General features: G+C 45.5%; 1 long non-coding RNA gene across 2 annotated transcripts; it reads left to right on the top strand.

Annotated features, from left to right (window-relative positions):
• The first annotated feature begins 2,831 nt into the window (after positions 1–2,831).
• Positions 2,832–18,113, top strand: LOC138774264 (uncharacterized). Of its 2 annotated transcripts, none has more exons than XR_011360281.1 (4): positions 2,832–3,089; positions 6,899–6,972; positions 14,253–14,346; positions 17,116–18,113. It is a non-coding gene; the product is annotated as an uncharacterized lncRNA (long non-coding RNA). The 2 variants fall into 2 exon arrangements; XR_011360280.1 differs by having other exon boundaries at positions 6,896–6,972.
• Positions 18,114–21,222: the final 3,109 nt, after the last annotated feature.

The raw sequence follows: 21,222 nt of genomic DNA, 5'->3' as shown, positions 1-21,222 counted from the left end.
CTGTGCTCAGCCAATCGCGGCTGAGCACAGTTGTGACGCGGCGGAGGGGGGACGGGCGGCAGCGACTCGGCCGTCCGTCCGAAGATGACGTTTGGCACAAAATGGCGGACGGCCCTCGACACGGATCAGGTAATGTATAATGCACCAACACTTCCAGGTACACGGGTGGGGGTAGTGGGACACGGGGAAGGGGGCTATTCACAGACATAACAAAACTACAAAACTTACAAAACAAAACATACAAAACTACAACTCCCATCATTTACTATATGCAGGGCATAATGGGAGTTATTGTTTGGCAGCAGCTGAAAGGCCACAGATTGGGAAACAAAGATTTAGGAGGAGAGTTTATTTACTCCAGTGTTCTCCAACATGTGACTCACTCTCCAGTTGCTGCAAAACTACAACTTTCATCATCCACTGCCGGCAGGACATGAAGGGAGTTGTATTTTGACAATACCTGAAGAGTCACTGGTTGGAAAACAATAATTTAGGCAGACAGTGGCCCAGTTTATCTAGGGGGCATTGTCACACTTTAATAGGGGGGCATTGGCACAGTTCATAAGGGCAAAATAGCAAAGATCTTTTTCACAAAAAGAGGGCCTAGCTACAGATGGGGGCACAAAGAGGGTCCTGTTAATTTTTGGGGGCACAATGATGGGATCTTGTATAGGGGAGGGAACGGTGCTGAAAAGTAAAATGCCTAAGATGTTTGCCTGGCAGAGGGGGGGAAAGCCACATGACTTGCTCCACAAAGGGGCCCGCTGAGGCTCTGTCGCTCAAGGGCCCACAAAGTCCTGGAGCCGGCCCTGCTTACCGGGACTGTTGGCAACTATGTATGTGATATGTCAACAACTTACAGCATGTTCACACAAAGCAGATTTGCTTTCACAGCGGATATGAGTGTGAAAACTGTGCAGCGTGTTACAGTAGCAGAAAAGTGGTTGGGATTTGTAGATATTTTGTCCATCTACTGCAAAACAAAAGTCAGCACAAAATCCGAACACAAACTGAACTGTGGTGCTGGTGTCAAGTGTTTATTTATGCTTTGAAAACGCTACAGATTTAGGGGCGATTTACTAAGATTATTTTCCCATTTCCCCCTTTCTGAAATTTGCTGCTCCTGTGGATCTGTTTATTTGCGACGGTGGATTTAAAAAAGTTTTTCTTTTCTCAGAGACTTTTCTCAAGAGACTCAGAATTTTTTTTTTTTTTATTATTTTATTTTGTTAATACATTGCTTTAATGAAGTTATATTTTTTTTTAATAAAAACTTTGGTAAAATAAATGTATATATTTTTTATTTATACAGTATATATATACTTCCATTGACTGTCAGCAGTAAGAGGCGACATGGTCATTTCAGCTATCACCAACTTTTGTATCGGGAGCTGCAGGGCTGTGCTGGAGAACCATACAAGAACAGGGTCCTGTTCCCGCATTTACTACATATTCAGTGGGAAACTGCCTGGCACAACCGCTGTGTCCTGCAGCCTCTGCACAGGCAGCAGTGAATGCTATCACCATTCACTTAGCTAATGGTTCTAGCAGAGCGAGCAGTGATATAGCATTCACCACTCACTGTAGAGAGGCTGCCGGACACAACAATTGTGACGGGCATCTTCACCCCAGACGACACTGTATATAAGAATATACAGTACACGGTTATCAGGGCCCTGCTCTGTATAGCAATGAGCACTTGATTAAACTGAAGGACTTAGACAGCCCTGCAGTTCCTGACAGTTGGTGTCAGCAGAGGGGCCAGTGTCCTTACTGCTGCCAGTCAACAGAAGTGGCGATCTATACTTTCCCATAATAGACCATATAACCAGCTTGTCCAAAGCTGCAATATTATATAACATACAAAAAGACACGTACAAAAAGAAACATAACTTAGTAATATACCTGGTGTGAAAGTGTGTGCATGCAGCAAGCAGGGGAGCGTGCACACACTTTTACACCAGATATATTACTAAGTTACGTTTCTGACCTCCTCTGGGTTACTTCAACACTAGTTTAGGTACCGGACATTTAGATGGTATGGTCAGTTGTTGGGGTAGTGCAATGACATGTATTATGGTTTATAAACATCTGTGTACTTGATTGGAATTTATGTCAGTTGTAGTCCGCTTATATGGTTATTTTTCTGTTTACAGGGCATATAGAAGTGGCTACCAACCTAAAAGCTATATATTTATTTTAACAAAGTTACATTACAAAGTACTCCTAAGGGTGCCTTCACACGTACCGTATCGCTGTGTATTTTTCGCACAAAACTCGCATGAAAGTAGCTGTGTTTTTTGTGGTGTTGAACTCGCCTGTGAAAAACTAAACTCCCATGTAAAAATCGCACCAAACACGCAGTGAGAATACACATACATTGACTTACTTGATAGCAATCAGTATCACTGTGGATTTATGTGCGAGAAACTGATATGATACGTGTGAAGACACCCTAAACATAATCTGCATCACAATCCATGGTGGCAAATCTGCAGCAAATTCCAGAATTGGGGTAGATTTTCTGGTGCAGATATCTATCCTGTGTGAACATACCCATAATGTACTCTGAACATGTGTATGTGTAATTTATAAGTCAGCTAAAGCAATCTATAAATAAAATAGATACAACTACATGGATGCAAATAAATATAGATTATACATATGTTCTCAAAGCTTAGAAAAAAAATAGTTTTTCAGGTTTTGGTTAAATAATACAGAACTGTATTCAGGTCCCTAATCACGTGACCTCGCTGTACAGGCTTCCCAAATTAACCCCTTCGCGGATAGTCTCTGCCTCGGCTCCTGCGCGCTGGGCGGGAAACACTTGAGAGGAGGAGACGCCATGACTGGAGCGGCCGTGCACGGAGGGCGGGGGCTCGGGCTAGTGCTGCAGCGGATCACCCTCTCCGAGTGGGAAGAGAGGAATAGTAAGAGGCGGCATGGAGGAGCGGCCTGCGGGAACAGCGCACACCTGGCGTCCACTAATGGGAGGAAGAAGCCAGGCTCCTCACACATTCCCTCACTAAATCCGGCCATAGCACGACCTGCAGGGAGGAGAGGTCACCAAGGAGGGGGGCAGCGGCAGGGTGAGTATCCCCACAGCTACCACTGGGGGCAGGGGTGTATGAACTGCCCGGACCTCTCATGTATGTGCCCCCAGTACCGGTAAAGCGCCACCATCTGACCGGCACCAGGTGTCCAAACAGGCTGTCACCTCAGGGCGGATGTTCACACTGATGGATCTCTGCATCCAAGTCAGTGCGGTTTACCCTGTGAACAAGCACTTACTGCACTCAGCTTATAGTGGGAGCATTAGACGTACACACATCAGCCCTAGGCCCCATTCACATCAGGTAGTTTTATCACTCCTTCATATCAGAGCATGGTGGAGCGTGGCATACACGGGGAGTGACTGGCATAGGCCATCACATTTACCATGTGCTATGCCAGTCAGCTGCTGTAAATCATAACATAAATCTGTGCAGCCTCTGGTCTCCATTGATCTCATGATGTCATCTGTAGCCTGGTATACCCTCTGTAGCCTGGTATACCCTCTGTAGCCAGGTATACCCTCTGTAACCAGGTATACCCTCTATAGCCAGTCATGCCCCCTGCAGCCAGTGCTGCTTAAAGGGAACCTGTCACCCCCCCCCGACCCCCCGCTACAGCCCCCTATACTCACCTGATCCCGCTGGGTCCCGCTTCTGGATCCGGTCGGGTCACGGAGATCTCAGCCGCTGCAGCCCGGCGCACGCTGAGAGATGAGTCCAACGCTCATAGAGAATGACGGAGAGTCCAGCGCTCCGTCATTCTCTATGAGCGTTGGACTCATCTCTCAATGGAGCCATATCATAGAGGGGCGGGGGTTTCCTCCCACTGGGGGTGGGTCGGCCCGCCTCCAGTGCTTTAGTCCGGGCCTGATGGTACATTCCCTTTAATCCCAACTCTACAGGCAGCAGGATATGGAGGGAACTATGTGAAGGATTTCGATGCACTGTGGATTAACAGATCTTCTTGGCGCTGCTAGTAGTGTTACCCAGAAAATCTGGATAATAGGGTTCTCTTTAACCCCTTAACGACCACGGGCATACATTTACGCCCCCGCTGCCTGGGCCTTGGCGCAGGAGAACGTAAATGTATGCCCTGCCGGAGTCCTGGGCTATAGAACTGGCTTAGAAGCTGAGCTTGCTCCATAGAAGGTTAGGACCTGCTGCAATTCTGCAGCCAGGCCCTCAACCTCAATGGCTGCCCGCCGACTGCGGCATTTAAGTGTAAGTAACAAGAGCATTTCCTGTCACTTACCGATCGGGACCCCCGCAACATGCCCGATTGTATGGCCTGACTGCCGGAGGTATACTCCTTACCTTCTTGCAGTCTGATCTTCTGCCCCAGGCAGGCTCTATCAGGAGATCACAGATAGCACTGATCCCTGCTATGCTATGGCATAGCAGTGATCAGTGTATGAAATCTAATGTATTGATGTAAAAGTCCCCTAAGGGGACTTAAAAAGTGTAAAAAAAAATCCCAAGTTTTAACCCTTTAAGGACATGGCCCATTTTAGTTTTTACGTTTTCGGTTTTTCCTCCTTGTGTTTAAAAGGTCATAGCACTTGCATTTTTCCACCTAGAAACCCCCATGACCCCTTATTTTTTGCGTCACTAATTGTACTTTGCAATTACAGGCTGAATTTTTGCATAAAGTACACTGCGAAACCAGAAAAAAATTCGAAGTGTGGTGAAATTGAAAAAAAAAACGCATTTCTTTTATTTGGGGGAAATGTGTTTTTACGCCATTCACCCTGGGGTAAAACTGACTTGTTATGCATGTTCCTCAAGTCGTTACGATTAAAACGATATATAACATGTATAACTTATATTGTATCTGATGGCCTGTAAAAAATTCAAACCGTTGTTAACCAATATACGTTCCTTAAAATCGCTCCATTCCCAGGCTTATAGCGCTTTTATCCTTTGGTCTATGGGGCTGTGCGAGGTGTCATTTTTTGCGCCATGATGTGATCTTTCTATCGGTACCTTGATTGCCCATATACGTCTTTTTGATCGCTTTTTATTAAATTTTTTCTGGATTTGATGCGACCAAAAATGCGCAATTTTGCACTTTGGGATTTTTTTTGCGCTGACGCCGTTTACCGTACGAGATCAGGAATGTGATTAATTAATAGTTTGGGCGATTACGCACGCGGCGATAGCAAACATGTTTATTTATTTATTTATTTGTTTACTTTTATTTAAAACCTGGGAAAAGGTGGGTGATTCAGACTTTTATTAGGGGAGGGGGCTTTTTACTATAAACAACACTTTTTTTTTTTTTTTACACATATACTAGAAGCCCCCCTAGGGGACTTCTAGTATATACACTTGGATCTCTCATTGAGAGATAGATATGCTGCAGAGATCCATGAGATCGGCACTCGTTTGCTTTCGGCTGCTGCAGCCGAAAACGAACGAGTGCCGAGCCGAGGACGGCGCCATCTTGGATGCGTCCCCGGCCGGCATCAGTAACGGAGATCGCTCCTCCGGGACAAGGTCCGGAGGAGCGATCTCCCCCACTAGACCCCAGGGAAACGTTGCCTCCGGTAATCGGAGGCAGCTGTCAACTTTCACAGCTGCCTCCGATTAGCTAATTAGCGTGCACGGCGATCAGACCGTGCCCGCTAATAGCAGCGGTCCCGGGCTACTCGCGGCACCCGGGATCGCGGCACTTCAAAGCGGGGCCGCCGCGCGGCCCCGCTTTGAAGTGCAAGTGAGGACATATGACGTAGGGGTACGTCATATGTCCTTAAGAGGTTAAAAAGTGTAAAAAAAAAATCACAAGTTTTAAAAAATTTCCCAAAGCCCCTCCGCCAATAAAAGTGAAAATCACCCCCCTTCCCATTTTATACATAAAACTCATAAAATGATAGTTAATTAACATTTACCGTAGCGTGTGTAATCGTCCGATCTATTAAAATAAAACAATACTATTTCTGCACGATGAACGGCTTTAACTAAAAGCGGTAAAAAAACGCAGAGATTGCTTTTTTAAATTACATTTTATGTATAAAAAAATTTGTAAAAAGCGGTCAATATGTTTGATCTAGAAAAAAATTTTACTAATAAAAACAAGAGATGGCGCAAAAAATGACACCCCATTCGACCCCATAGGTGAAAAAATAAAATTCACAATGAGTCACAATAGGGCCACCTATTTGAAAAGAAAAAGTTTTACTGCTAATAAAAATAGTAAAACGTTAGAAAACCTAGTAAACCTGAGTTCAGACCAACCTATAGAATAAAGTAAAAATGTCAGTTTTACCGTAAAGTGCATTACGTAAACACGGAACCCCCCAAAATTTGCAGAATCGCATATTTTGACCCAGATTCACCCCATAAATGATATTTTGGGGGGTTCCGTCATTCGTTTTATGGCAGATTGAAAATTGCTATTACAACGTACACCTCTTCCTGAAAAAAAGACAAGCCCTCACATAGCCCTGTAGATGGAAAAATAAGAGCGTTATGGGTCTTAGAAGGCGAGAAAGAAAAAACGGGGAGGTAAGTGACCTCCACCGTCCATAACCCCCCCTCCACAACCATAGCTTAAAAATACCCCTGGGCCGAAGTACCCCTTTAAGGTCATTTCAGGCACGGTCCTTAAGGTGTTAATGTGTGTGTCGCTTGTACTGTGACACACAAATTCCCCACAGCTTTGTTCTATGGAGAGCAAGACATGGTGCATGGTGCCTCTGTAGGGTGCCACGTTACAGAGAAATAACTCTGTAATTGGAGGCTTGTTAAGGTGCACTATGGCCTCATACACTCAGTTTGTACAGAGCTGTAACACAGCCATGCGTAAGGGGCCTAAATGTTTACTGAACTATTTTCTTACTCAGCAGGTAATCCTCATACAAATAATCATCGTGGTCCTGTGTCTTCTAAGCTTTATAGAAAGAAAAGTAAATTAAAAAAGGTAAAGGAAATTTATACATTGCAATATTTTTACTTTATAAATGAAAGGCATTTTTTATGGCTTGAGGGTGAAAGGTTTAATTCGGTGAAAATGTATTAGTATTTAATCTACCAACTTTTGATCCCAGTCTTTGATATTCATGGTTATGAAATTTGCATAGTGATTACATTTTCAACTGTGATGGCTCAGGAGATAAGCTTGTGATAATGGCAGCAGGGCTCATCTCTGTATTGCTGCTAATGCTCTGCAGCTACAGGCAGGAACTACCTCTGATCCTGGCCATTTAACCACTTAGATGCTCCCTCTATTACCCTGACATCTGTTGGACCTCACAGTGATCACTAGGGATGAGCGAACCGAACGAGGTTCGGGTTCGTATGAGGACCGCCTGGACAACCGGGATACAGCCATAGGCTGTATCCCAGTTTTCTAGGTGGTCCTCAGGCTGTATTCACCCTCTCCACGGAGCAGGCAGACAGCGGGTATCAGAAGCCGATAGTTCAGGTTCATACGAACCCGAACCTCGGCCAGTTCGCTCATCCCTAGTGATCACTGGGTGCCAATGAGTGGCCTCGGCAGGCTAGGCCATATTTCCCTGGGAGCAGTGCCTATAAGTATGCATGTGAGTATTAAAGGAGAAGTCCGGCAAAATTTTTTATTAAAGTTTTGTATTGCCCCAAAAGTAATACAAATCCCTAATATACACTTATTACAGGAAATGCTTATAAAGTGCTTTTTTCCCTGCACTTACTGCTGCATCAAGGCTTCACTTCCTGGATACCATGGTGATGTCACGACCCGACTCCCAGAGCTGTGCGGGCTGTGGCTGCTGGAGAGGATGATGTCAGAGGGATGCTCAGTGTCCCTCCAGTGCCCTGTGTCCCTCAGTGTCCCCTGCCATCATCCTTTCCAGCAGCCACAGCCAGCACAGCTCTAGGAGTCGGGTCGTGACATTACCGTGTTATCCATGAAGTGAAGCCTGGATGCAGTAGTAAGTGCGGGGAAAAAAGCACTTTATAAGCATTTCCCGTAATAAGTCTATATTGGGGATTTGTATAACTTTTGGGGGGCAGTACAGTACTGTAATACAAATTTTTGACGGACTTCTCCTTAACAGAAATATGGAACAATTTAAGTTTTTTTTCAGTCCCAGTCCCCCGTACTTCCCTACATACACACACACAGAAAATGAAAGGGGATGTCTGGGAAGCAAGAAAGGTATTATCTGTTTGCACTGCCCTTCCGACTTCTAAGAAAAGGGGTAGATGCAATATTGCAATGGCTGCATGCTGACAAAACCATGCCTAAATGTGGTATCCAATGGCAGCATGCATACGTTGATCACCATATGGTACTTGCCCCCTTTGTCTTAGGAGTAAATCTGAAAGCGACTCTGTACCCACAATCTGACCCCCCCAAACTGCTTGTACCTTCGGATAGCTGCTTTTAATCCAAGATCTGTCCTGTGGTCTGTTCGCCAGGTGATGCAGTTATTGTCCTAAAAAACAACTTTTAAACTGGGGGCTTAGAGTATCTGTGCCCTAACTTTGCACCACCCTTCCAACCCTCCTCCCCACCCTCTTCATCATTATGAACACCACTGAAACGTTTTCTCCTGTCTGAACATTGCACAGGTGTCTTAACGATCCAGCCCATGTTCATTATTCACACAGCTGATGAATAGGAGACAATCTGCCTGGAGCATTCCTAATGATGAGGAGGGCGGGAAGGAGAGACAAAGAGGTTGTGCCAGCCTAATGCATACACAGTCTAAGCCTGGCCGTTGGGCACGGGCCTGCCAGTTTAAAAGTTGTTTTTTAGCACAATAACTGCATCACCGGCCAAACGGACCCCAGGACAGATCTTGGATTAAAAGCAGCTATCTGAAGGTACAAGCGGTTTGGTGGGGTCAGATTGTGGGTACAGAGTCGCTTTAAGATACATGAGGGATGCAGAGCAACAGTGCAGCAGAGTAGGGATATATAATCTTGTCTGCTACCTGGACAATGCCTTTAATAGGGTGCATTCACACGTACAGGATCCGCAGCAGATTTAATAGCCCAGATTACAATCAAAGCTAATCTGCGCCATCAGATCTGCTGCGGATCCTGTACGTGTGAACATACCCTAATTAAAGGAAATGTCCGGCCATTTTCAAAAATGGGCAGCCGGCAGGGGCAGGGGGGAATGTAATATTGAGTTCTAACCTACCTCTCCCTGTGCCTGCAGTTAGCAGTGGAACCAGTCTTGGGACCCCTGCTGGAAGGCATTTTACACAACACCACCCCTCATGATGGCACCACAACTAGGGGTTTCCCCTCACTATCACTGTAGGCACAGTAAACAGAGCGATTAAAACCCCCTCCCTCTCAGTCCACCTCACTGTTTTTCCTTTTCCTATGGGGATGGGAGCAGAACGAGGGCCTGCACATCGATTGGGCCAGGGATTGCAGGCAAATTCTGGTCAGGTTGGCTCCATTTGTGCTCCTCCTGATGACGGACATTCCTGGCGATACAGCAGGCAGTGCCTGACGATGGGCCGCAGGCGCATTCTGGAGAGGGACCATTTGATCGCTATCCTCCTCACTGGCATCTGGTGCGGTCAGGGCCCTGAGAGTCTGTCATATGGGTGCCGTGTGTGACGCGCTGTGACGTCACTTCCGGAACTCCGGACAACACCAAGGCCTCAAAGCCTGAGCAGCTCCACACATGCTGGTGGCATTGCTGTGCTGCTACTCAGAACTATGGACGCTGCAGCCTCAAGGTCTGACCCTGCTGAGCCTTCAGGATCTCCGGAGTCTGTGAGTAGGGGAAGGTCCCCACTAAAAACCCTTTGGTTTGTTTTACCTGCTCATTTTTCCCTCTCTTTGCTTCTACCTATACAGGAGGAAAGAGTCGATTTTGAGATTTTTCCCCGAGTTGTGATGGTGTCATGAAAATACCTGTCCCGGCTGAAGGACAGCCTGCTAAGCCAATCAGTGACTGGAGTGATGCCCACCCTAGTCAGTGACATGTGCATCGCCGGAGATCCAGGAGCCTGGCAGGGATCCCTGAACGTAGGGCTGGGCGATATGGGCCTAAATCAATATCGCGGTTTATCGCACATGTAGCCGCGGTAACGATAATTCAACGATAATTATGACACGCCCCTTTTTGCAAACCACACCCACTTTCCATGCCAAACTGGCGATATTTTGATTAGAAAAAGTAAAAAAGAACTGAGCAGCAACCCATGGTTAGTCAATTATCATTATTACTATTTGTCATTATAAGGGGGTCTCAGCAGAGACCTGGATGTGTATATACAGGATGTGTATACACAGGGGGTCTTATAGGAATACATGTGTATAACTAAATGGGGGGAGGGGGGGATAGGTGCATATGACTATATGGGGGGGGGGGATGGATTGGGATGTATGACTATACAGGAGGTACATAGAGATAGGGCCAGATAGGGGTGTATGACTATACAGGGGGCACATAGGGGTAGGGGCGGATAGGGGTGTATGACAATACAGGGGGCACATAGGGGTAGGGGCAGATAGGGGTGTATGACTACAGGGGGCGGATAGGGGTGTATGACTATACATGGGAGTACATAGGGATAGGGGTGTATGACTATACAGGGGGCACATAGGGGTGTATGACTATACAGGGGGCACATAGGGGTGTATGACTATACAGGGGGATAGGGGTGTATGACTATACAGGGGGGGATAGGGGTGTATGACTATACAGGGGGGTATAGGGGGGTATGACTATACAGGGAGGGATAGGGGTGTATGACTATACAGGGGGGCGGATAGGGGTGTATGACTATACAGGGGGGATAGGGGTGTATGACTATACAGGGGGGCGGATAGGGGTGTATGACTACAGGGGGGATAGGGGGTGTATGCCTATACATGGGAGTACATAGGGATAGGGGGGCACATAGGGGTAGGGGCGGATAGGGGTGTATGACTATATGTGGGGGGGGCAGACAGGGGTGTATGACTATATGTGGGGGGGGGGGCAGACAGGGGTATATGACTATATGTGGGGGGGGATAGGGGTGTATTACTATATGGGGGGGTGGACAGGGGTGTAAGACTATATGGGGGGGTGGACAGGGGTGTAAGACTATATGGGGGGATAGGGGTCTATGACTATACAGGGAGGACGGGTGGACAGTGGTGTATGACTGTACAGGGGGGGACGGGGTGGACAGGGGTGTATGACTGTACAGGGGGGGCGGACAGGGGTGCATGACTATACGGGGGAGCGGACAGGGGTGCATGACTGCACGGGGGGGCGGACAGGGTTGCATGACTATACGCGGGGGGGGGGACAGGGGTGTATGACTATATGGGGGGGCGGACAGGGGTGCATGACTGTATAGGGGGGCGGACAGGGGTGTATGACTGTATAGGGGGGCGGACAGGGGTGTATGACTATACGGGGGGCAGGGGTGTATGACTACAGGGAGGACGGACAGGGGTGTATGACTATACGGGGGGGCAGGGGTGTATGACTATACAGGGAGGACGGACAGGGGTGTATGACTATACAGGGGGGCGGACAGGGGTGAATGACTGTATAGGGGGGCGGACAGCGGTGTATGACTATATGGGGGGGCGGACAGGGGTGAATGACTGTATAGGGGGGCGGACAGCGGTGTATGACTATATGGGGGGGCGGACAGGGGTGTATGACTGTATAGGGGGGCGGACAGGGGTGTATGACTGTATAGGGGGGCGGACAGCGGTGTATGACTATATGGGGGGGCGGACAGCGGTGTATGACTATATGGGGGGGCGGACAGGGGTGCATGACTGTATAGGGGGGCGGACAGGGGTGTATGACTGTATAGGGGGGTGGACAGGGGTGTATGACTGTATAGGGGGGCGGACAGGGGTGTATGACTGTATAGGGGGGCGGACAGGGGTGTATGACTATACGGGGGGATAGGGGTGTATGACTATACGGGGGGGCAGGGGTGTATGACTATACAGGGAGGACGGACAGGGGTGTATGACTATACAGGGGGGCGGACAGGGGTGTATGACTGTATAGGGGGGCGGACAGCGGTGTATGACTATATGGGGGGGGGCGGACAGGGGTGTATGACTGTATAGGGGGGAGGACAGGGGTGTATGACTGTATATGGGGGCGGACAGGGGTGTATGACTACGGGGGGGCAGGGGTGTATGACTATACAGGGAGGACGGACAGGGGTGTATGACTATATGGGGGGGGGGGTAGGGGTTTATGACTATACAGGGAGGACGGACAGAGGTGTATGACTATACAGGGGGCACATAGGGGTAGGGGCAGATAGGGGTGTATGACTATACAGGGGGGATAGGGGTGTACGACTATACAGGGGGGGATAGGGGTGTATGACTATACAGGGAGGGATAGGGGTGTATGACTATACAGGGGGGCGGATAGGGGTGTATGACTATACAGGGGGGGATAGGGGTGTATGACTATACAGGGAGGGAGGGTAGGGGTGTATGACTATATGGGGAGGAGGACAGGGGTGTATGACTATACGGGGGGGCGGACAGGTGTGTATGACTGTACGGGGCTGGAGGACAGGGGTGTATGACTGTACGGGGCTGGAGGACAGGGGTGTATGACTATACAGGGGGGGGCGGACAGGGGTGTATGACTGTACGGGGCTGGAGGACAGGGGTCTATGACTATACAGGGGGGGCGGACAGGGGTGTATGACTGTACGGGGCTGGAGGACAGGGGTGTATGACTTACGGGGCTGCAGGACAGGGGTGTATGACTGTACGGGGCTGGAGGACAGGGGTGTATGACTGTACAGGGCTGGGGGACAGGGGTGTATGACTGTACGGGGCTGGAGGACAGAGGTGTATGACTGTACGGGGCTGGAGGACAGGGGTGTATGACTGTAGTCCCCTCAGTAACAGTACAGGACTGTAACATAGGAGGAATGGATGTGCTGCAGTAGGCAGGATACCTCACACAACTATAACTTCTCCTGCCTGCTGCAGCCCATTATTCCTCCTATGTTTCAGCCCTGTACTGGTACTTAGGGGACGACTGGGCAGCCGCTCCTAAGTGCTGCTCCTCTACCTCCTGCTATCACATGGCAGCGTCCCTGCACACACAGGACAACGTGTGCAGCGCTCGCCGGCTGGGTGGGCACTCGGACGGGACTGGTCCGGGAGGGGGACCGGCAAAGTCCCGTCCGAGCGCCGCCCCCGGCCGGCCGGCGAGAGCTGCACACGTTGTCCTGTGTGTGCAGGGAGGCTGGCATGTCAGAGCTGGAGGAGCAGCATCACGTGGGGGCGGCTGTCCTGTACTCCCCTCAGTGTGCTGGGACGCCGGACCGGACGGGTGGTGGGTGCATGGACGGGACAGATGCGGCAGGACGGGGCCTCTGACCGGGCGGGTGGAGAGGGCGGACAGGTGCGCGCACGGAGCGGGGAGGGTCGCTTGGACCAGAAGGGGGCGGGGCAGGCGGCATTGTCATCTGGGCCCTGTTGCTCCTCCAGCTCCCGCTCCGATACTGGCGTCCCTGCACATGATGTGCAGCGCTCATGCCAGGCCGCTCGTGTGTGCTGGGGGCTCTGACAGGACGGGTGCGGGGACATAAAAATACCGCAATTACCGTCCTGGCTAAGTTGAAGTCGGTTAACCGACGCCAGTGACAGTATCGGTATTTTTGCGGTATACCGCCCAGCCCTACCTGAACGGCAATGCGGCGGTGGAGAGGCATGAGGATAGGTGATTTAATACTCTTTGTTACTTTCTACCGTGCCCCTGCCTTTCTTTAAACCCCCAATTAGCCCCCACCCACCCCCACCCCAGGGGGGTGCGGAAACATAATAAACAAAGTAAAATAAGCACCTTATTCAGCTGTAACGTCCCGTACCTGGCTGAGCGATCGCTCACTCAGCCAATCAGTGACTTGTGGGGGGGACAGTAGCTATGGAGGCATTGGGTAAGTTTACTTTGTTTTCCTGCACCCTCCCCTACCTATTGTTCCTGTTTGGGCAACAGTTTTGGTGTCCCGGAAAGGACTCAACTTTTTGCATGTAGTTACATAAGTATTCTAAAGACGTTTTTAATTCATTTTAAGTAGCTGGCTACACACATGGTACTTTCTAAACTAAACTTCCTTTTAGTTCCCAAAGAGAGAGAGACAAACAGTTGAGACACCACCTCAGACATTTATTATATAGGCTATAGATATGCTCTGAATGCTTGTAATTGGAGTAACCTTTTACTATTTTCCTCATAGATGTTACTTTTGTTTTCAGAAAGAAATTCAGCGTGTTGTGCTGAAACAAATTAGGAACATACTAAAAGAAAATAGACAACTAAGAATGAGATTACTGCAGTACAATTAGACACGTGAGTACAGTATATGTCTCTTATTTGATTCATAATTAAACTATTATAAAGATTAAAATCAAACTGTAGAATAGATCACCAACTATAGAAAAGATCACCTCATAGAAAACTGACATGTCAGTTTTGTGCAGCCACACAAAACTGACAGTGCAGACAATGTAAAGTGCGGCACTGGCCACACTTTACATTGTGTGCTATGGGGATTTGGAATGCGGGCACACCCAAATGCGCCCGCATTCCAAATCAAAAGAAGTGAAGTTCACCAGCCGGCTTGAACTTTACTGACAGCGGCCGTTCTGTGACACAGCTGTGTCACCAAATGGCCGTTGTCTTACTAAGTGTGAACCCGACTTGAATATGTAGTTGTTCCAATAATCATAGGTTTGCTTTTAAATAAATCAGTGGTAAATCTGAATACATAACACTATGTAACCTATCAGGGTTATGTGGCATTTTTCAGCAGCCTGTATCCCCCCTTTCCTGACGGCCATCTCTAAATGTTCAGAAATCATTCTCTGTAACCAAAATCTTATAAACAATTGTTTATTAGAAGGTTGATGCAGATGCAGTACAGCATGTCTACTTCTTGTGTTAGGCTATGTTCCCACACAGTATTTGGTTCAGTATTTAGCTTTTTTATCTATGCATTTGCATTTTTTTCTGGCATTTTTGACTGTATGTGTGAATGATCTTTTTTGTGGTTAGGGTGTTCTTCTGTGCGCTGAACTTTTTTTCATTCTGCCATCACGTGACCTAGTTGCAGGACCACAAAAGGTGACAAACGCCAGGAAAAAAAAAACGCTGTACACACAGCAAAGGCCTTTTTTGAAAAACTGCCTCACATAAAAAAAAGTGTGTGTAATAATTTATAAACCTCCATCGATTTCTGACATGTGGCTGCTGGCATTTTTTTTTTTTTTTTTTTGCCATGCTGATAGTTTCCTGAAGTACACTGTCATATTTTGGCAAAGATTATAAATGAGGTCTGATGTCATTTTACATGCATTAGACTGCCCCATTTCTGTATGTTTTGTATATTGTTAGTCAGGTCAACCCATCTAAAAACTTCCCCCATACACTGTGGCCCAAATTTCCCAAACTAGAAACTGGTGCAATCTTCATAGTAACCAATCACAGCTCAGTTTTGAGACTTGTGATTGGTTTCTGTGGGCAGTTTTTACCAGTTTCTATTTTATACAGTTGGATAAATGTGAGCCGTTATGTGACACAATAGTTTGCCTTATTATCCCAAATTTGAAATTATGCTGGAAATAGAAGAAAACAGCACCCGGCGTAAATAGTGTATTACCGTAGCATACTTTGTCCAATTAATTTAGATATGGTGTTGCTCACCTTTGGCGGTCGCGCTACTAGGCCGACACCGCCTGAAGCTTTAGCTGAACCAACTTAACGCCCGCTGCCCATCCGGGGGTCCGTAAATTTGGTGAGAAGATCCAAGAAAGTTTCACTCATCTGAGGTACGATGCGTGGAGTCCCTGGAAGCCTGGCGCAGAGCGAATCAGCCACGGATAGTAGTCCGATAGATGATTGTGTTAGATTGTTATTTATTGTTTATTGATATTAAGAAAGGTGTCTAACAATCTAACACCACGACTCCCATCATCTATCGGACTACTATCCGTGGCTGATTAGCTCTGCGTTAGGCTTCCAGGGACTCCACGCATCATACCTCAGATGTGTGAAACTTTCTTAAATTTGAAATTATGAAATATCCAATAGAAATGAAAAACTGCAGCTCACCAGTCCCCATGATGCTAGACTGTTATTGTTCATACAGCAAGTCTGGATTTTACAAGGTCTACATGCTAATATGAACCTATAGAGTACTATAATGTATTCCCAAATACATTAATATATTTTTATAACATATAAAGCATCATGATAATGCCATAACATTTGTGTTAAATATTTCCTATTATGTTAGTTTAAGGCCTAATTCACACGTCCTGTAACCTATTGATCCGTATTTCCGTATTTGAGTTAGTGCACATTGATATCTATTGGGTATTCACACTAGATCAGTAGATTACAAGGATGCAAACCGTAGATTACAAGGATGCAAACCAATGCTGGAAAGAAAAAAAAGAACATGTCCTAGTGCGGACCCAGATCATTTTTACGGATCCTCTCATAGAAATCATTTGGATCTGCTATTTTTTGTTTTTATGGATCGTAACCTGTTTGGCATCCATATTTCTGTAAAAAAAATTACGGATGACTCATAGGTCATAAGGTTGTGTTTCTAAGCAACAACTAGGAAGAAGGAACTACAGAAGCACATGTGCTTGCAAAAAGAGAATTAACTAAATAATTAATTAACAGAACTGTCTCACAGTAAAGCAAACCAGAAATGGCAAAGTAAAATGTCTGACAAGCAAACATGTGACTTATTTTAGGGGTTGGGCATACTGATGCTAGTTTTTTGTAACCTACCCAACTTTATAAACTAGCATTGTGCAGTCAGTAAAAAAATAAATGGAAATCCGCATGCAATTTGTAATTTTTTAGCGGATTGTGCGCAAGGACTCGAAAACAATACACACTTGAAAACAATACTGAATGTGTAAATAAGGCCTTAGTCTAGAATGAATATGTTGTAAAGTAGTACAGTTAAAACTGTAGAAAATCCTAAACCTGTTGTGAAGAGATCTGTTGCACCTGCATTACTTTACACTTCATGTAGTTTTATGGTGGTTTGTATGATGTAAATAATTGATGTAAATATAAATATTTTCATTTCAATTTCAGTGTAAAGCCGCTGATGGTTAAGACTGGAAGACAAAGCAGCTCAGAATCTGCACATTAAATGTTATTAGTTGGGGAAATTAAATTTGGAATGTATGCCACCTGTGAAAATAGGAGATCACCCTTTGGCATTGTTCACACTGCTATTTTACAATCTGTTTTTTTTTCATCCGTTTTATTAAAAAAAACATGCATTTGTGTGCATCTGTTTTCATCCATTTTCCCATTGACTTCCATTATAAAAAAAAAAAGATAAAAAAACTGATCATAATGCATCCATTTTTTTTAGCGTACAGAAAAAAGGCGGTCAAACATGTTTTTGTGTACACTAAAAAGGATGCATTTTGATCCTTTGTTATCGTAGAAGGCAATGGAAAAGCGAATGAAAACGGATGCACACAAATGCAAAAAAACAAGAACAAAAAAAAAAGAGATTGCAAAAACACAGTGTGAACCCAACCCTAGCAACATGTTGTAAATCTGTCAGTAGCAAATCAGGTTCCAACCCCTTGACACTGTTGGATAGCTGTTAAGGCACAAAAACACACCTTTTATATATCTGTGCTGTGTTGGTTTTCCAAGCTTCGGAAATATTGCAAGCTGCAATGCATCCTCACCTCCCCTCGCATCTCTATCCTCAATAGATTGTCAGTCAACTGGAAACTGAGGCCCAACTGTCAGTCAAAGAGGGACAGGAATGGGAGGACAAACAAGAAGGCATTACTGCTCTCTCTCTCTACACTTCAGGTGCTGGGGAACTCTTTGATACTTTGCAGTGGAGAATAAAAGCATTGCATACATTCTAGAAGCCCAGATACTGTATAAGGTACCATGTGTTCTTGTGCCCTAACAGGTATTCAAAATCTTTGTGTTTAGCATATACTATTGTTGTGCACTTTACTATAACTAATTATTATGATATTATTGCAATATATTTATAGCTGTAATTGTTGTAAAATTGTTTCAATGTACTGTCATTAAAACATATTTATTTCAATGTAGCCATTTTCTTTGTTTTCCATTCCCTTGGCAAGCTCAGAATTGACAATATGCAAATGAACCTCTCAGACTATAGGTAGATTTCTTTGGAATGTGTCATAACTATGCCACATGCCATTTAAAGGGTTATTCTGGGGATAGATTTTTTTTTTATAGTGTCACTATGTGCCTCTCCACAGTTAGAAGATTGGCTTGCAGGATGCAGGATTTCATCCACAGCATATTTTACACTTAAGGGTAAAAGGGTAAAATCTATGGGGAGACTCCAAAATACAAATTGCCATGCTTTAAATTAAAATCTGCACCTCTGCAGAAAGATTTCCACAGCACATGGAGATCTTACCTACGTAAACCTGCAGGTGATACTTGCAGCTTTTCTGTTTCATGTGGATTTATATTCTTATGCTTCATGCATAGGCCTCATGCATAGGCACTAGAGATGAGCAAACATCAAACATGCTGGTCTTCGTCCAATCCCGAACATGCATAATTTCTTAGGGCTGCATCCAACTTCAGCAACCATGGCTGATCAAATCCACACCCTATGGTCCGGACAAACCCAAATGTGGTTCAAGTTTGCTCAGTACTAATAACTACCTTATGCTGCTAAATTACAAAGTTTCAGTTTTTCCTTACAGAGTACTGTGTTAGTGAGCATCCAATCGTGGATGCCAAAAAAGATTTTTCTATCACATAACTCAGACTGAAAAAACTTTCATACAGAGGTGCAGTATGGTCCATAGACTGCTATGCTCTACGGAACAGTGTATGTGTCAGGAAACTGGCGGGGATAAGACACAGACTGTGCAAGCCCTAATACTGAGCCTGCCCCAGCTGTCCATACCTACTTGCCGGACTCCGACCTAGGTGGCAGCGGGCAACTGGGCGGCGTTCCCTATACTGCAGCAAGTGGTAACACAAAACGAGACAAGACAAAACACACACAATTAAAGAAGGGTCAGTGGTCCAAGTCGGCAACGTGCGAGAGATAATGTACAAAATCAGAGTCCGGAAGAGAAGTCAAGGTCACAGAAAGCCAAAGGTCAAAAACACACAGAACAGCCAAGTCAGGAGAATGCTAGATCAAGGCAATAGGAACTAGGCTGTATCACAGGCAAAGAACCTGAGACAAGTGAAAGTACTTATAGGGCTAGAAGGCCCAGCCCAGATACCGACAGCTAACTCTGAGAGTCAGTCAATCACTGTGATCACAAACACCTAGGGGGACATTTATTAAGTCTGGCGTTTTCTGCGTCGGACTTAAAAATGTCCCCGCAGCTCTGACAGTACGGACATTTATGTAGAGGCCCACTGCCTCCACATAAATCCCGTCGCACTAGTGTGCAGAGGTGGCGTAGGTTTCCTGATAATTTTTTTTGCAGAAAAATTATGAATTAAGCGGACTCTGAGTCCACTCCCTCTCCACACCCCTCCCAGCCCCCCTGGTGTACCAGGCGGAGAATGGCTAAATGCGAATATTTTATTCGCAAAACGTCCATTTGCGAATAAATTTATTCGCGTATGGCCATTTTTCGCCGAATAATACAGCCAGGGAGAGAATACTTTTCACTGCTACAACCAAGAATAGCAGAGAGTATTCTGGTTTCTATGTCCTAACAGTATGTGAGCCCTTAGTATTGTGTTCCTATCTGTAAACAGGTGAAGGATAATCCAACCTAATTCTAAGGCAGCAGTCACCAAGTAGTCTAAAGTGTCACTAAATTGATCACATTGGTTCTTGCGGTTTGATACATTTGGCATATTCTTAGACACTATTGTATAACTACTGTATATACTACCCGTTGGTTCAAACTTTATGCTAATGGACTATTCAATCATTTTAGTGCCCATGCTCCTTTTTTGCCCGCTTGGTGAGTGCTATATATGGTGAAAGACACATACTAGTTTTTTCCTTTTTTTTGTAACATGCAAATTGATTAAGAATTCTGGAGCATTTCAGCTGTAAATCTTCCACATCGTTCACATCTGCAGGCATTTATACAACCTACCACCAGGCCACAATAAACATTTCCATAGTGTAAAATTATTTATCATGAAGTGCAAACAATCTAAAACTGATGTGCTTGCAATACAGCCATGGAAAGTTTTCTGTTAGATTATAATGCTTGAAGTTTAATGGGAACTGTGAGGATTTGTGCTAAATCTGGGGATTTACTTGGGATTCTGAATGGAGGACTTTACAAGTGATTTAAAAGCCTTGGGAGTTTATACAAATAATATGTTGTTCTTTATTATGCATATGCACATTTGTAATACACTGGAGTGCCTACTTCCTTCTAATAAAACATATGGCATGTGAAATGCTATGAAGTAAAAATGCACGTGCATTAGTCTTAGTTGTTTTTTTTTTTTTTGGGGGGGGAGGGGGGAATGAATCTCTGGTTTTTCCTTTCCTTGTTTACTGAATTTTTTTCTCTTTTTATGGCCACTGTTGGCATCAAAAACACTAGAACTCCGACAGTAACATGGAAGACCTCACTATAAGTCATTGATATTCTTCAGGATTTACTAATAACCTATAAATGATGTATTTCTCATAGCAGGCATGACTTCATTAATAAAGGAAGCCAATGAGACTTTTTTATGCACTTTCCAGACTTCATTCAGAGACTGTTAGGTAAAAGCAGTATTTATTAATAAATTCTTGTCAAAATAAAAAAACATTTGACATATTAAAACTTTTGATCGGTGGGGTCTCTATAGTGATCAGGAAAACTAATGTTAAGACGAATGCGGCAGTGCACTGCACCTACTCTTTGTTAATCATCTTTGTCTAGGCATCCCTATAGATTTACAATGGAGCTGCCTGGACGAAGATCACTGTGAGCTAGGAAATGAAATGCACCCCTAATCATAGGATCGTACGCATTGACATATTTCAGTTTCTTTAACTGTGTGCACTCCTGATTAGGAGTGCATACAGTTAAATGCAGTACAGTGATTGTCCAGGCAAGAAGTCATTATGCCTTCAGCCACAAGAGGCCACTCTCTTCCACCAAAGCTACGGTGCACCAGTGACATCACTTGTGTGCTTGCAGAGCATGAATGGAGAGGAGAGGCCGAAGGAGAACATTGCTGCAGCCATGAGTG

Source organism: Dendropsophus ebraccatus, chromosome 1 (assembly GCF_027789765.1).
Source record: "Dendropsophus ebraccatus isolate aDenEbr1 chromosome 1, aDenEbr1.pat, whole genome shotgun sequence".
Taxonomy (NCBI): Eukaryota; Metazoa; Chordata; class Amphibia; order Anura; family Hylidae; genus Dendropsophus; species Dendropsophus ebraccatus.
This window is presented reverse-complemented; position numbering and strand designations above follow the sequence as displayed.